The sequence below is a fragment of the Pipistrellus hanaki genome (genome assembly GCF_964339955.1).
Source record: "Pipistrellus hanaki genome assembly, chromosome: 9".
Lineage (NCBI taxonomy): Eukaryota > Metazoa > Chordata > Mammalia > Chiroptera > Vespertilionidae > Pipistrellus > Pipistrellus hanaki.
The window spans coordinates 36,778,442-36,795,873 of record NC_140511.1 but is presented as its reverse complement, the minus strand read 5'-3'; the positions used below and the strand labels follow the sequence as shown (position 1 = coordinate 36,795,873).

General features: G+C 34.6%; 1 long non-coding RNA gene across 1 annotated transcript in view; it reads right to left on the bottom strand.

Annotated features, from left to right (window-relative positions):
- The window catches only part of LOC311628242, a 1,314,020-nt gene that overhangs the window by 352,562 nt on the left and 944,026 nt on the right, over window positions 1-17,432 (bottom strand). The window lies entirely within an intron of this gene.

The window sequence follows — 17,432 nt, the reverse complement described above, 5'->3', positions numbered from 1 at the left end:
CCCCCATGCCTTCCAAATTCATATTTCTTCTCTAGCCTCTTCATTCATTTATGCACAGACCATTCTCGATTCCTGAACCCTTGTAGATGCGGAAAAGATCCCAGCAGTTTGCAACATCTAACCATCCATTCATTCAATACTTATTGAATGCCTGTCATGTTGCTAATCTGTGCCAAGACTTGGAAAATAGTATAAATAGAATTAAACACAGTCTTTCTTACTAAACTATTTCCCAATTTAGTCTGTAAAAATAAATATGTCTATGACTTGAGATACTTCAGGGAAGAAAAACATAAACTCTATGAAAGAAGTTACATGAGGATTCAGAGGAAAGAGAGCATTTTCAAAGGACAAAAAGATGAGCTACTTCATGAAAGTGTGGGTTATGATCTAGATCACAAGTTATAATCAAAGAATAGGTATTTATAAATCCAACCTTTTGATCAGTATTGATTGTATGCTTTATTTTGTGTCAGGCATTATGTTTGAAAATAAAAATCCTGATATGAAAGCATCCATGCTCAAGGAATACACAATGTCAGGGAAGTCAAGAAAAAAATACTTTAAAAAGTAAGTACAGCCGAAACCGGTTTGGCTCAATGGATAGAGCATCGGTCTGAGGACTGAAAGGTCCCAGGTTCGACTCCAGTCAAGGGCATGTACATTGGTTGCAGGTACATCCCCGGCAGGGGGTGTGTAGGAGGCAGCTGGTTGATGTTTCTCTCTCATCAACGTTTCTAGCTCTCTATCCCTCTTCCTTCCTCTTTGTGGAAATTCAATAAAATATATTTTTTAAAAAGTAAGTACAATGCTATAAATACGTCCATTGATATAATGAGATATTTAACCTGCATAAGTATTCATAAGGAAAATTTCCCAGAAGAAATGTCATCCAAACTTAAACTTGTAGGAGAAAACACTCACACACACACACACACACACACACACACACAGATAAATCTTTGTGAAAAAATTAATTATGCAAAGAGATAGATGTATGTATAAAGGTAAGGAAAGATTCAAGTACACTTGTTCAATATCATAAATGATTCTTTTTTCCTTAAACTATATATAAATAACTAGCATATAAAACAGCCCAAGTACCCATCAGTAGATTAATGGATTAAAACATGCAAACACACACATACAAAACATACAAACAAAAACAAACAATAGAAAAACCCACCAAACTATTATATTTATACCATGGAATGCTATACAACCATAAAAATGAAAGATTTCTTACCATTTGAAATAGTGTGGAGGGACCGGGAGAGTATTATGCTAAGTGAAATAAGCCAGACAGGAAAAGACAAATATCACATTATCTTACTCATTTGTGGAATCTAATTAACAAAATAAACTGATGAATAAAATAGACCCAGAGACATAGAAGCTTGGAAGAGACTGATGAATCTCAGAGAGAAGTGGATGGGTGGGTGGAAATATATCAACCAAAAACCTTGTATGCATATATGCATAACCCATGGACATAGTCAATAGCTTGATGAAGGAATGGAGGTGGGCTAGAAGGGGTTAATGAGAATTAAAGGGGACATATGTAATATTTTCAAAAATAAAGATTTTTATAAAAAGGTGTTATATCAAATTTAGCAAGATGGTTGTTGCTTTGCATTTTGATTGTTGTCAAGGAATAAGAAATGAGAAAAAAGCAGAACAAGTTCACAAAGTGATTTATACATCCTATGAATTTTATCCTAAGTGGCTTTAGCAATATTATTTAGTATTCATAGAGCACTCTTTATCTAATTGCCTATAATAAGAGATTACAGATGAAGATCAAAGATGGAGATGATGCAGGTATCATTCTAGTCAATTCAAGCAAAGGCATATAAACAGGAACATGTGAATGTGTGAACAATAGAGTACCTCGTTAGCCTAGGAATGGGTGGATGAAGATTAGTGGACTGAATCAGGACTGGGTTATTGAGGAGCCTACCGCCATGCTGAGTCAACACTGTGTTCTGTGTTTTATTAAGATTGATGTGGCAACTCTGGGTACATACAGTAAAAGAAAGAAGGCCCAATAGAGGAAACAAGTTAAGAGTTGTAACAAGAGTGTATATGGGATTTTAAAAGACCAGAACTAGCCTAGTAGAGTAGACAGGAGATATTAATCATATTTTGGAGGTAAAAATCTACAGTTAGAAGGTTTATAATTACTTTTTTTTTCCATCCTTGGCTGATGTTTTGATTACCAAGAAGAACATAGGCAAGGGTACCCATAAACATTTATCACAATTATTTCAAATTAGAAGCAAAAAACAAATCACTTTGGAAAATCTAGTAAGCTAATTAAATCAATGTAATATTTTCATGCTAATCCATACACAAATAAAATGTGCAAAGCTTTTACTTTCAATTTAATTAGCCTTACCCTAGTGGAAATCATTACACAGAATAATAAACTGCTTCTTAACTCTCGATTTTGACTTTACACAAGCTAGGGACATTTTGTTTGCCATGTGTGGTTCTGAGGTTATTTTTAGGGTGCTGAATGGAGAATTTAATAATGATAAATTCTGGGGAAGGACTTAAAAAGAAGTAATTTGCTCCAGAAAATGAGATTTGTTTATTTTATGCTAGATTTTTCACCTTTAATTGATCAGTTTGTTCATCAATTGTTTTAATTTGCGGGGAAAATTTTTTAAGAATTTACTTCATTATTATTACTTTTTAATCCTCACTCTAGAATTTTTTTTCCATTAATTTTAGAGAGAGTAGAAGAGAGAGGGAAAGAAAGAGAAAAACACATTGATTGGTTGCCTCTTGCATGCATAGTCATAGGGCTGGGGAGAAGTCTGCAACTGAGGTGTGTCTCCTTGACTGGAATTGAAACTGGGCCCCTTTGGTCTGCAGGCCAATGCTCTATCTACTAAGCCAAACCAGCTAGGACAGAAAAATTTTACTGAGTCTTGGTAAAGTTATTTGATAGTTTAAAATATACTGAAAAAAAAGCAATATCACAAGCTTTGTAATATGCTTGAAATATGGAGACTTCTCCATGCCACTTTGCATTTGATTTATCTTTGGAGAGGTTAGCATGAATTATACACAACGTATAGCATCATTGTCAATACCAGTAAAGGTTAAACTTTACTGACACACATCCCAGTGTAATCTTATTCCCTCTTATAAAGGAATCTTTTTTTTTCCCCCTAGAACACTCTGGGGAGAAAAAGGAAAAGAAAAAGTGAACAATTCTTCAGAATCTACTTTTGCAGAAACAATTCATAAACAGGAAATAACATAAATATATATCCATCTACGATATAATAAAACAAACATAAGTGTAAGTTCTGTTTCTGTGATTTTAGTGGTTCTAATTATTCAAATATATGATTCTGTTTCCATATATATATAAAAGAAACATTTAAGATTCCTTCATATCTGCCTGGCTGCTGTGACTCAGTGGCTGAGAACCTAGGGTGGGCCGGGAGGGGATTTCTGCGTGTGTCTGAGCACTGCTGCCAGCCTGAGACCCCAGGCTGGGGACATGGACCCAAACTGCCACTTGGTACTAGAGCATTTGTAACCAGCCACTTGACGCCTGCACTCATAGGCTCTGAGTGGCCAGGGGGCATTCTGGGATCCCTGCTGCTCAGGCCCTACACAAGGGCCTACAAGCTAGGAGCAGCCTGGATCTGGTGGATGTTCCCAGGACCCAAGCCACTCAGCACCTGCGTATGCAAATTAACCACCATCTTTGTTGGGTTAATTTGCATACTAGCTCTGATTGACTATAAGCGTAACAAAAGTATGGTTAATTAGCATTTTTCTTTTATTAGTGTAGGTAATTGTATTTCCAAGTAGTTCATTGGTTTTATTGGACAAAGAATGCTGGCATTCTTGTTCATAATTATATCTATATCCTAATAGGATTTTAAATATAAAATAAAGGAATGATTATAGGTAAAGTAATATAGGACAAGCTTCTATCTTGATCAAAGCATAGATACTGGCAGCTTAGAAAAATATTCTTAGGGGAAGATATATGAATTTTCAAGGTGCATAAAGGGGAAATAGAGCATGAAGGGAGAGAAAGTCAAGTGACAATGGCATCCAGAATTCAGTTGCATAGTCAAGTGTCATCACCTGAGTAGAGTCACCTGGGCAAGCCACAATTACCCTGAGCCTCTGTTTACTCTCAAAAGAGAGGATTTGGGCCATAGATAGTCTTTAAGATCTCCTAAACAACAGGGCATTTCTCCTTCCTCTGTGCTCCTAAAGCACCTTTCAGGTCTCTTAGCACATTGTTTTGCTCTTGCCTTATAGATATATAAAATATTTTTTCTGTCTCTCCATGACTACAATAATTCAAGCGAAACGTGAGAGAGCAGTGGGGGTAGGAGTGGCCATTGAATTTTGAGATACTTGTTTGTTAGAAGATTTGAAGTAACATATGATCCCCAGCAATTGTGCAAAGGTATGATACTAAGCAGATGTTTCCATGAACTGCTGGACAAGAGTTATTCTGGTCCATTTCTTGCAAACCACCCAGATCAAATTGTTTCCATACTCTTCTTTTTTAGAGTAATTTTTATGACTTTCTAAATCTTTTCACTTAGCTGGCACAGGTTTGAGACATATAATACATTTTTTCTCTTTTTTTCCGCTTTCCTGATCTAAATGGCCAGGCTGCAGGAGACAATAAAATAGGCTATGAATTCCTGAGCTGGTTTCAATTTGTAGGAGATATTAAACTCCACAAGATTAATCAGATTTCACATCACCAGTCCTAGTAGCCCTGGCAGTACCTCAGATAATCATTTAATTTATAGCTATAAACCATGTGTGAATTCTAAAATTCTAGTTAGATGAGTTCATGAAGCAAACATATAATTAAGATTAGAGTATCCGCAAAGAAGGAGATTATTATTTATGGTCATTACTTCCCTGGCATCGTAGAACATATTGAAGATGCAGGATTCTTGACTTCTTTGAAAGTCCTAAGATCATTTAATTAACAGGGGTCTTCAAACTACAGCCCGCGGGCCACATGCGGCCCGCAGAGGAGTCTGATCTGGCCCGCCAGGTTTTTTGGGCAGTGAGCGCAGCCGAGGTGTTACAGTAGGAATTAGTAGTTCATATAGTCCGGCCCTCCAGCTCTCTGAGGGACCGTGATCTGGCCCCCACTTTAAAAAGTTTGAGGACCCCTGATTTAATATAATAAACCCAGCTAAATTATTAAGAATTATTGGCATTGTCCATAAAGCTGCAAGTTCAAGAAAAATAATGGTTTGCCTGCTTGAAACATATTTGGAGTGTAGAGTGACAATCTGAAAAATTTATATAAATGTTTGTTAGAGAAATACATTTAAAGTGCTATCCTAAATGATGTAAGTGGAAATAGACCACACTGTGCTTCCTTTTTGGTCTCTGTAAATTCTCTCCTCCTCTCCCCTTCCAACCCCCTCTTAAAATACAACACTCTCTGAGGACGGACTTTTCCCATCTTCCTAAGGCCAGTTTCCACACAGTGCTAGGTACTTCATGGGCACTGATGAAATGATTATTAGCTAAAAAAAAAACAAAAAACTTGGTATGAAATGTGTTTAGTGGGAGATTGGGCAGGCATACTAAGCTTACTCACATAGATCTTGAGAATAAGCAGAAAGTAATATAATTATGTATAAAAGTGAAAGAGCATGACCACAACCTTGAAATCAACTCAAGTTAAGGGTGGTTATCTTTGTCCTAGATGAAGAAATTACAGTAAATTTTAGTTTTCCTTAGTTTTTAGTTTTTATTTTAAATCATACATTTACTACCTCTTATTTCAAGACATTAAAATAAAATAAAAATACTTTTAGAAAAACACTCTCCTCCCCGAATGTGTAAAATTGTAACTCTGGTCATATAGATATTGTGGACTTAATACTGAAATTAATAAAATGCATCAATTAATTATCACATATTAATCTATGTAGGCACAATCCTGATAAATGTGAACATAATCTATGTTCTGAGAAAATAACTAATAATGTCAAAATGTTCTAAATCTGAAAAGTACAGCTTAATAAAGGGAGGAAAAAATAAAGCATAAAAACAAAGAAACAGCCATTTCTATACTCCTCTAGCTGGTATTATTGGCAAATTCATAATGGAATGAACTGCAGGTCACATAGTTCTTCATCTAATGATCCCTAGTGGTACTTTTCCATTTAGAATATCTACATGCATTAGTCTGTCTCATAATGTTGCAATATCCAGTCATTGTTTGTTGCATGTGACTTTATTTGTTCAATAACAATAAAAACATTGATTTATATAGATCTAAAATGTCAAAATACTTTTACATAAGTTATCTTGCATGAAGATATCTTTTTAGAAATCTAGGTAAACATAAAGTAAACTAAATAATATTTTGTGTTGATATTAAGTTAAATGATTTCACACATTATCTCTTAACTAATCACAGTACACTTTAAGGTAACTATTAGTCCATAGTTTGCAGAATAGCCATCAAAGATAATCATGTGAGCATCCTGAAACAGTGTGAATATCTTATGTGATATGACCCTTTGAGGATTTGACCTTAAAAGTGATGCATAACAATTTTGAGGTAATGAACAAGCATTATTTTCTGTGATTAGATTTGAGGTAACAGTTTATAGCAGCCACATAAAATGAAGAGATTTTGTTATTACTAGGGTGATTCTGAGGATTAGCAAATAATTTATGATTAATAGAAATTTATCTAAGATCAAATAGGATATGCGGAGGAACTCAGTTTCACAGCAGGGCTTTCCTTATTTTTTCCCCTAATAGGAATGAATAATTACAGAAGATAAATCACTTTCTCTCTCTGCATCTTACCATACCACTTAACGTCACAATGACAATGATCATTATATTAATAATAGCATAACAACACCATTGTTTAAATCTTTGCCACATGCCAGGTATGTGCCAAGCCCTTACCCATCATACTGAATGTCTATAACGAAGGTATGAAGATGATTCTGATGACATTTTCATTTCATAGATGAGAGAACAGATTTAGGAAGGTTAGATCATTTGGTAAAGTACAAAAGGGATACATACCTGAGCTTTTAGCTCAGAGATGGCTATTTAACCATTGTATTGCATTGTAGAAGAATAGTGATTTTCATCAGGTAGGCCACAACAATATTTAAAATGTGCAATATCTGACTATTTAGTCAGAGGCACTGACCTCTTTTCCCTTAGATTGTCAAATAAAAAAAAATTAACAACAGCCAACATAATTCCCATCTGGTGTGAATCAATCAAAATCATACCTATTTTCTATCAGATCAGCAAAAAAATATATTTTTTGGTCTGCTGCAGAATTTTAGAAATTAGGTATGTATGCCATGAGATGGAAAAGGCTGAAACATTACTGTGGTAAAAGTCCAATACAGTGAAAGTAGGTAGTGCAGTCTTTGGCACATACGAAGAGTTTAAATGCGACTTGGTAGTTTTATTATTAATAATTTTTTTTAAAAAATGAACACATTTTTGAGCTCTGACCTTTTGCTAGATACAAGGCATTCATTTAGATATTTTACATAAATTCAGTCATTTCTCTCTATAGGCACATGAGATAGATACTGTTTCCATTTAAAACCTAAAGAAATTAAAGTTTATAGAGTTTGAATCACTTCTTTCAGGACACACAGCTAGGATATGGCAGAACCCTACTTAACCTTAAATCTATTGACTCTAAAGTCCCTGTTTTTAAATTTCCAAATCTTAATTTTTAGACATTTACTCAGAATAAGTAAATTAGCACCTCTTTGCCTAAGGAGACTATCAAGGTTAAGATTGATCTCTGGAAATAAAAATCAGCTGTTCAACCCATCCAGCTTATATAGGCACTTGGATTTTTCTGGCTGGAAGACTGCCACTCAGTGGATGGTGTGGGTGAGCTCAGGTGGGAATGCTTGCCTTTGTATGGAAGCTCCTTGAAGATGGGTCTTCTAAGTCAAAAACAGGACATTTGCCCTGGCTGGTTTGGCTTGGTTGATATTAATAGAATGTCTGCCCTGATAGAGTGAGTGAAGGGAGCCGGGTTCCATGCCAGTCAAGTCAAGGGCATGGTTGCAGGCTCCAGCCCTAGCCCAGGTCAGGGTCAGTGTGGGAACTAACTAATATCTCACTCCTCTCTCTCTCTCTCTCTCTCTCTCTCTCTCTCTCTCTCTCTCTCTCTCTCTCTCTCAAACACACACACACACGTTTCTCTGTCTCTTCTCGCCTTTCCACTCTCTCTAAAAATCAATAGAAAAATATCTTTGAGTGAGGATTAACCAAACAATACCAACAAGCAAACAAACAAACAAATAAACAAAAACCAGGATTTCTTTCCCAATTCCTAGAAAAAGATTACTATGAAACAAAGGCGTTTGGGGAAAAACTTTTGGGGCCAATATATCTTTTATATCAATTGTTTACTTGGGTTAGAGAAGTGGCTACCAATACTTCTGATGCCACCTGGAAACAAAATTATTATAAGTTAATCAGGAGCCATCCTGGGAGACTTTCTGTCCTCCCTGAGTCTTAGAGATCTTCTATTTCGGCCTGAAAGCTCCGAAAATTGCTTATTTGTTGTTGTTTTTCTGTCTTGATTAAGCTTGTATAAGGGAGTTTGGAGTATTTTAAGGAACATGCCTTAAACAACTAAAATATAATTTTTTCTTAACAAGGAAAAGGTGAGTTGGCCAACACTGAGATTTTTCTGAGGATAGGCAGAAACTAACATCTATTTAACATGTCCTATTTAGCTGGTGCTGTGTTAATCATATTTATATTGGCTTTTTCAGTACCGCTCCCTCTGTTTTGCTCTCTCTGACACATATACACACATGTATGCAATATGAGATACATTATTATTTCCCAACACAATCTGATCTCAAAAATCATGTTGCGCCGAAACTGGTTTGGCTCAGCGGTAGAGCGTCGGTCTGCGGACTGAAAGGTCTCAGGTTCGATTCCGGTCAAGGGCATGTACATTGGTTGCAGGCACATCCCCAGTAGGGGGTGTGCAGGAGGCAGTTGGTTGATGTTTCCCTCTCATCGACGTTTCTAGCTCTCTATCTCTCTCCCTTCCTCTCTGTGAAAAATCAATAAAATATATATTTTTTAAAATCATGTTGCACAAAACACATTAGATTCAGATTAGTTTCTTTATATTGAAGAGTAATGGACTTGAAACTAGTACACAGCACTTTTCTGAGAATAAGTTTTAATTTGTGAGATGACTTATTGAGAGTCTGCTGTGGTGGCAGAGGTAGTGATTATTGTTATTATCATTATCATCTTTTAAAATTTTAATGTACTTTACCCATATCAAGTATGCACAGACCTGTAAAACAATTATTTTCTTAACTATAATAACAGAACACAGTCATTGATGCCTTAGTAGCTAACATTTGAATTACACTTTCTGATTTACTAAATATTTACTAGTGCATTTAATGTTCATAAATATGTGGTTCATGTAAATATTTTATACTATTCAGATGAGGAATCAGGTGAATGATGTTAAGTGAGAAGTCTGAGATCCAAAAGAGAGTAAGGGGTTATACCATATGTCACAAACTGGTCTTCATGGTCCCAATATCATGCTAATTCCACAAGTACACAAATAGTAATTATAAGAAACTAAAAAAGCCACTTTCTTCTTTGAAACCCCATATTGCTGACAGTGTCTCTCTAATTTTTTCTCTTTTTTGTTTTTAATATATATTTTATTGATTTCAAAGAGAAAGGGAGAGGGAGAGTGAGACAGAAACATCAATGATGATAGACAGTCATTGACTGGCTGCCTCCTGTATGCCCCCTACTGTGATGTGCTCTGATGGGGAATCAAACTGAGACCTCCTGGTTCATAAGTTGACACTCAACTAATGAGCCGCAATGGCCAGACACTCTCTTTTTAAATTTTAAGAACTTTGTCTATGATCCTGTTATTGGTGGGTTTTTTGTTTGTTTGTTTGTTTTGTTTGTTTGTTTGTTTGTTTGCATTAGACCCATATAATTTATTTGAAAAGATTGTCTTCTTGTTAGACACATTCTTTGATTATAGGCACCTTGCAAAATTTACATATCAACATAACATCTTTGCACTAAAGTAAAACAAACATGAACAAACTGTTCCCATGTCCCAAATCACACATCTTTATCTGAATATCTGAGAAACCTGTATGTGAACAGACAACAGCTTGACTATCTAAGAGTATCACATTCTTATTTCTGGGTGAAAATACTAAACATATATGCTATTGAAGGAGAATTGATAATGTCTGATTCTAAGATAATAGTATCTTTATGAATGTATAGTCTTATGATTAGAATAGCATTTCTCTAAAACAATGATCCCTGGTTCTACTCATTCAAAACAAATTTCACTTTATTTAGCTAGGACACCTTAATTCACTATATTCATCTATGTAATTACAACTAATAACTCATGCTTAATTTAAGTTTTACCTACTCAAGACATTTCCAGATTTTTCAGTCTATTTTAGACACCAAAGCAAGTGTTTTATAAACTGTCATTATATCTTATTATTGTTTTTCTATTGGACTATAACTCACTCATCAAGATTTTATGTTTTTCTTACTTACTCATATGTCTAAAGCTTAGCAGAATTATAATGCTATGCACTAAAAGTCAATTATCATTGAATTAATAATACAGTTAAATGATTTTTAAGTGTAAGTTATTTTATTGACAACTGGATTTACAAATATGATTGTATAGTTCAATATGTTAGAATGATTTTCAACAGAGAGGATTTAATTCAGTTTTGTGTCCTTAAGATGTTTTGTTAAGAGCAAAGACATTTGGCCCTTACAGATCAAAATCTAGATCGATTAAGTAAATAACTTACTAATTACTTATAGAAAGTGACTATTCACTATTGTTGATATGGGTGCAGGTGACTTAATTTGAAACGTAAATTATTTAGACATATCATGATGATGAAATGCCAACCTGGGTTGTAGCTGATGATGGGGAGAAGGTCATGCTGCAAAGAGGTTGATCAAACAGCTGTTTCCTTTCTGATGGCACTTAGAATAACTATTAGGTTTTTAGCTAATATAAATGGGTAAGCCCTTGAGAAATGACAGTATAGTTTCAGATGTATAGAAAGAATGTTATTTAAGGTTCAGCATACTAGATGCTGTCATAAATATTTGGCTAGGATGCTATGGTAGCATAGAAGATAAGAAGTTCAACATTTTGTGGTTCTCATATGGCATAACTCATTCTCCATGTTCTAGAGCTATTACAGCACAATGCTTAATGCATTATAGGCATTCAGTACTAGTATAATTTAGGTTTGCTTTCTGTCTTTTCCCCTCAATCTCTTTCTTTATAATTTATTTTTTAATCATACATATATCAATCCTTGCACTTTCCTTTCACTGAACTGTATTGATTTTCTTACTCTGAGATAGACTTAGGAATAAAGACAATTGCCCTAGAAAAATATCAGAGGTCCTTGTTAGATTATAACTGTGTTATTTTAATAAAATGTGAATGCTTTGTGCAAGTGATTTGGTTAACCTTTGACTAAACATATTTTTTTTTCCAAAGAGACATATATAGTCAGATCCCAATTCATTCTTGGGTACTTGGTAATTAGAGTGATGATATACCAAATAGAATGAGGCAAGCAGAGCTTATGTTTGGGCAATAGCCTTGGACATTCTGGGAAGAAGCCAGAGGTGAGAAAGGGCAGCCCGTAAATTTATACTTGAAACTTGTTTGAAGATGTCCATGCTGTCTTCTTTGTTCAAGATACAAAGGGCATCCAGAGCTCTCCCTTCCTCTGCCTGCAAAAGAAATCTGTGCAGATCAGAGATGAGCAGTGGGTTGCAGCTACCTGGGACACAGCCCTACTCCTCACAGAATAGCTATGTATCCACTTGCAAAAAAGTAGGTATCATTTTATAAGTAAGTATTCAGTAATGTTAGGTGCCTCCATGATTCAAATGGGGGCTGTAAGGAAACAGGGAAAAATATCTCATTTTTTTTAAAAAAAATGTATTTTTAGAAAAAAATATTAGGAGGTTTAAAGTGGTAAAAACAAACTAGTAATGAAAGAGGGAGAAAGAAAGATTTGTTACTTTGTTACGCTAGGCCCAAAAAACAACTACTCAGATCCTTTGATAGCTATGTTAGCTTGAGTTTTACCATATCTCCAGTGTACCATCAGGCAAAATAGTTTTCGTTATTTGTACTACTTCTTTCCCACTTAAAGTATTTTCTTTTAGACTGAAATTCTTATAGTAAATCAATTAAATTATTATTTCATGCCACTGGGCTATGCAACCAAAAGGACTCCAGGATTTGTGGTCTTTTTTCAAGTACATATGTGTGATGCCCTGGTTTTCAAACAGTGCTCTGCAGAAGCCTAAGAATATCCACAGTTTGTATCAGGAGTCATGTGGAGATGAAAACAGGGGTTTAAGAGTATAGTCACCCTCACACCTGCAGCACAGACTTAACCTGTTTTATATATGGGCTTCTGTGAAAGATTTTACTTGAAAAATAAAAAGTATCTGAACCTTAAAAAAATCTGTAAACCATTAGTAGAATATAACGAATACATGATATAGAAATAAATGAACAAAAGCTCTATATTAAAATTCTAACCCTTATGACTATGCACCAACCTTTAGTTCACTCATTTAAAGAATGAGAACGGCACTGCTGATTTTGCAGAGTGAATCAGAGTAGTCAGTGGATGGTAACTAACATTTATGGAGGCCATATTAGTTATCAGGTTCTTCAGAAAACTATTCAACAAAATCTTTATTTCATCATTCTCCCCCATGCACATTAAATATATAAACTGCAATATACTGCTGATCCAGATTGATGTTTATTTGCATGTTCATGTGTTCTACATTACAAGCAACATGAGCATTGAAATGATATAACATGTTCTGTGAGAACTTCAACATGTCCATGGAGCGGACTTCATTGTTAATCCCTTAACATTCATTGGTTATTTGAACACTAGCACTCTAAAACCCTGTGGGAAATTTGCTCCATTTCAGCTTAGAAGCACCATTTCCTGCACTCCTCAGCATCCTATGGATACTTCATTACTGTCCAGTTCCTTCTAATCTCCACAACATTTAAAGATGAGCAGCTCTAGCTTTTTCTTTTTTTTAAAATTGAATATAGCAGGGTGACTTTGGTTCACTAAAATCATACAGGTTTCAATTGTACAACTAAACAAAACATCATCTTCATACTGCCCTAAGCAAAGTATCTTTCTGTCCCTATTTCTCCCTCCACACCTTTGCCCACATTCACCTTTTGCATAACCAAAGAAACCAAAAATAAAATAAAAAGAAAATCCACTAAGAGAGAGAACATGTTCATCAATGATATAGCTGATAAGAAGTTAGTATCCAAAATTTATAATGAACTTATAAAACTCAGCACCAAGAAGACAAACAACCCAATCCAGAAATGGGCAAAGAACCTGAATAGACACATATCCAAAGAGAAGATACAGATGGTCATATGAAAAAATATTCAAGGTCACTAATCATAAGAGAGATGCAAATTGAAACTCCATTGAGAAATCATCTTACATCTGTCAGAATGGCTATTGTCACTACATCAACATGCTCTACCTTTAATTTAATAATGTTGCTAAGACAAAAAGAAATAAATTTATATAAGCTAGCCTTTATTAGAAAACTGTTAAATCTCTAAAGGAAATATCCAATAAAATATCCTAAAGAAGAAGAAAAAATAAAAAAAAATCCTCGCTGGTTTTGCTCAGTGGATAGAGTGTCAGCCTGTCGACTGAAAGGTCCAGAATTCAATTCTAGTCAAGGGCACATGCCTAATTGCAGGCTTGATCCTCAGTAGAGGGTGTGCAGAAAGCAGCAGATTAATGATTATCTCTCCTAATTTATGCTTCTATCTCTCTTTTCATTCATCTCTGAAATAAATGAAAACATCTTTAAAAAAGAAAAGTAGATGGTGGGGAGGATAGATGATGGATAAACAGATAAATAGATGTTTTTGTCAAAATAGTATAGTTATTGCATTGTAAATGTAAAATAGAACTATAGATATGGATCAGTAACATCTAAGCTAAAGTACTTGTATTTAGTATTAGGTAAATTTAGGATAATATAATGAAAGTAGTTTAAGATAATGGTAATTTTTATTGAAAAATCTTTATGGTTAGACCTTGGTAGTTGCTTATATATAGCAAATTTAATTTCACAATATTTATAAAGTAAATACTAGAGGCCCAGTGCATGAATTCATGCACAGTTGGGGTCTGGCTAGCCCACCCCAATGGGGGCCTATCTGGCTGGGCCAGCTACAGGGTGGGGCCAAGGGTGGTTGGCCAGCTGGCCCTGTACCCGATTGGGGTGTTGGGGGCCAATTGGGGGCAAGGCTGGCCAGGGGGAGAGGGAGTCAATTAGGGCCTGGATCAGGCTGGTTGTCTGCCACAGTGCACGTCATAGCCACCGATGCTTCTAGTCCTTCTGGCCATTCCGCCATTCTGGTTGCTGGACATTTTTATGTATTGATTATTAACTCCAAATACTAAATCAATCTTCACTTCCAGATATATGTCATCTAAAGCATCTCTATTTGCTTTAGCATTAACTTGTCTCAGTAACAAGTAATTGTTTTGTATTGATAGCCTCCTCACTCTTTTAGAGACTCATACTTCTGAAATTTAAAGGAAATGAAGAGAAATGTAATTCAACTGTTGTTCTATTTTAATAGTCTTTATAAAACTATTGCTTGAGGAAAAAGTTAATGTGTGTGTGTGTGTGTGTGTGTGTGTGTGTGTTTTATTGTATTTTTTTTTTTTTGTAATTCCTAAAAACATTTAGAAGTATACATTCAAAACTCTGATAAAACACAACAAATGAACAAACAGAAAAACCCTTCAAGTTTTAGTGCCTACAGAAGCACCTTAACTGGTCTTCATTTTAATGGTATGCTTTTGGTTTATTTTAAACAGTATGTCATTGGAGGAACATATATTTCTTTTAGCCACTATCAGGCATTATTCATTATAAGACCACGTGTTCAATATATAAATACCACTACTAAAAATTTAAACTTAGATGGTTATTAATTTTGAAACTAGTGTATATTTGTTATTGGTCTCTACCAATAACAGCCCACTATGAAATTTCTGATTTCTCATATTCACCAAAATTAGCAGAAAGTACAGACTTATAATGTTCACTCTTATACTATCCTATACTAAATGTATATATTCCTTCCGGTATCTATAGTACTTATTTAACTTCTGCTCTATGTAATTAAAATATATATGCTCTTCAATGTACATTACTGCAGAGCTATTTAGGAATTTTTACTATTTTAAAAAGAACAAAAGCAAAAACAAAACTCCCATCCCCCCAAATCAAATGAAAACAGACAAAAATATTAGCCATTTGATGAGAGAAAAGACATCAAAGGCAAAGCTTTATTCTTTATGCTGATGACATAGCCTCACAAGAATAAATTTTATTTTCATGACATTAATCAACTCTGCATTGACTATTACGACAACTTCAGGTTCCTCTGAGATAGGTGATATTTATCTATTGGGCTATTCCTTAGTGGCTTTATGCTCTGATTTGATTTTCCTCATGTACTTGTTATGGATTTAGAAGTGCACTAGTGGCAAAAGTGAAGAGAGATGCAGAGGAACCCAGGAGAATTCAATATATCATCATTCATTTCCCTCCTCTCATTTCAGGCAGCTCTCTTGGTTGTTGATTTTGGATGGCTTCTCAGCGCACAGTGACACTTAGTGGTAGCTGAGCAGACAACAGCAGCAGAGCGTCAAGGAACAGTAAGTCAGACAGTGCTCATCTGGTTCTGAGAATCTTAGGCATCTTATTGGAAACAATCACTATGCAATTGTCTTTTCAAGGAGAGCAGTCTTAGTTTGAAATGAGTATTACTCATTGAATGCTGGCTCATGATCATGTTTGCTTCCACTGGGCATTTACCAAAGCAAACAAATAAAGAAACAAATAAAATTGGCAGCTTTATCGTAATGTATAAAAGATAAACATATTTTATGAGAATGCCCCATCGTCTACAAATTCAGAAAGAAAATGTACATGCACACTGTCTTTTATCTCTCAAATCTTGTTCTCAGATATGGAAGTAGTAGTAGATTAGTTATTGAATAATCATACTTGAAACAACTGGAATATGTACTTTTTAATGGAAAACTTTATGAAATTTAGATGCAGATCAAGTATTCCCAATAAAAATTTAGCATACAAATTGAAATGCCTTATAAGTATGTAATAAATATTGGATTTTAAAGATTTAATGAGGAAAAATAACGTAAAATATGTCATTCGTTATTTTATACTGATAAAATTACATTTTGTAAATAATAAATTAAATATATTATTAACACTAATTCATCCTATTTTACTTTATCTTTGTTTACCTGGCTATTAAAAATTACAATTACATATATTGTTAATATTATATTTCTATAAGGCAACACTGTTCTACATGGTGTGTTATCTGGACCCTTCTCTCAAATCTATTTAAAGGAAAAACCCAAACTTTGTACATCTCTGATCTCTGTTTTTTTTCTCAGGTTGAAAAAACAAAAACAAAAAAAACGGGAGTAAGAGAATAAAATTGGCTGATATAGAAAACAGAGCCCTGTGCTTTTTTATTATGTAAAAAGGCATTTTCATGAAAGCATCAACTTTATATAATCAATTTAATAGATATTTATTAAGTACCTACTGTTTTTCTGCCATTGTACTTGACTTTGGAAAAACATTGGAAAATGGAAGGGAAAAGGCTCATGAGTATGAATCTTACTAAGTTTGTGTTGCAGATAAATATTAAGCAATCAGACAAACAAATATTGGATGATACATTGGAGATAGGTACCACATACAAATGGACCGGGTTCAGAAAGAGAATAACAGGGCTGTAGGAATACATCTGTGGATTAAGTAAGGAAGTATTCTCTGAAGCTGTGGCTGTTAACTAATACTGGACACAGAAGTGAAAACTGGGCAAAAAATGAAGAGAGTATGCAATGCAGAAATGGAGCATGTTCAAATAAGTCAAGACAGAAAATAGATCGATCTATTAAAGAAACGAGACAGATATCAATGAGGCTGTAGCTTGTGAGTGTGTGTTATAGTGGCCAGAACTATAAGGTTGGAGTAGTTCATAAGCCCTAAGTATTTTGATACCTGGCATAAGTAGGCCAGGAATTTGAATTTTATTTAAAGTGGAATATAACGCCATAGCAATATGTTTAAGCGCAGATAAATATCAAAGTTTTATAACATTTATGCTATGTGATGACTAAATTGGTGATGAGAACAATGACCAATCATTCAGAGAAAGGTTGTAATAGCTGATAGGACATGGTGCTATCTTGGAA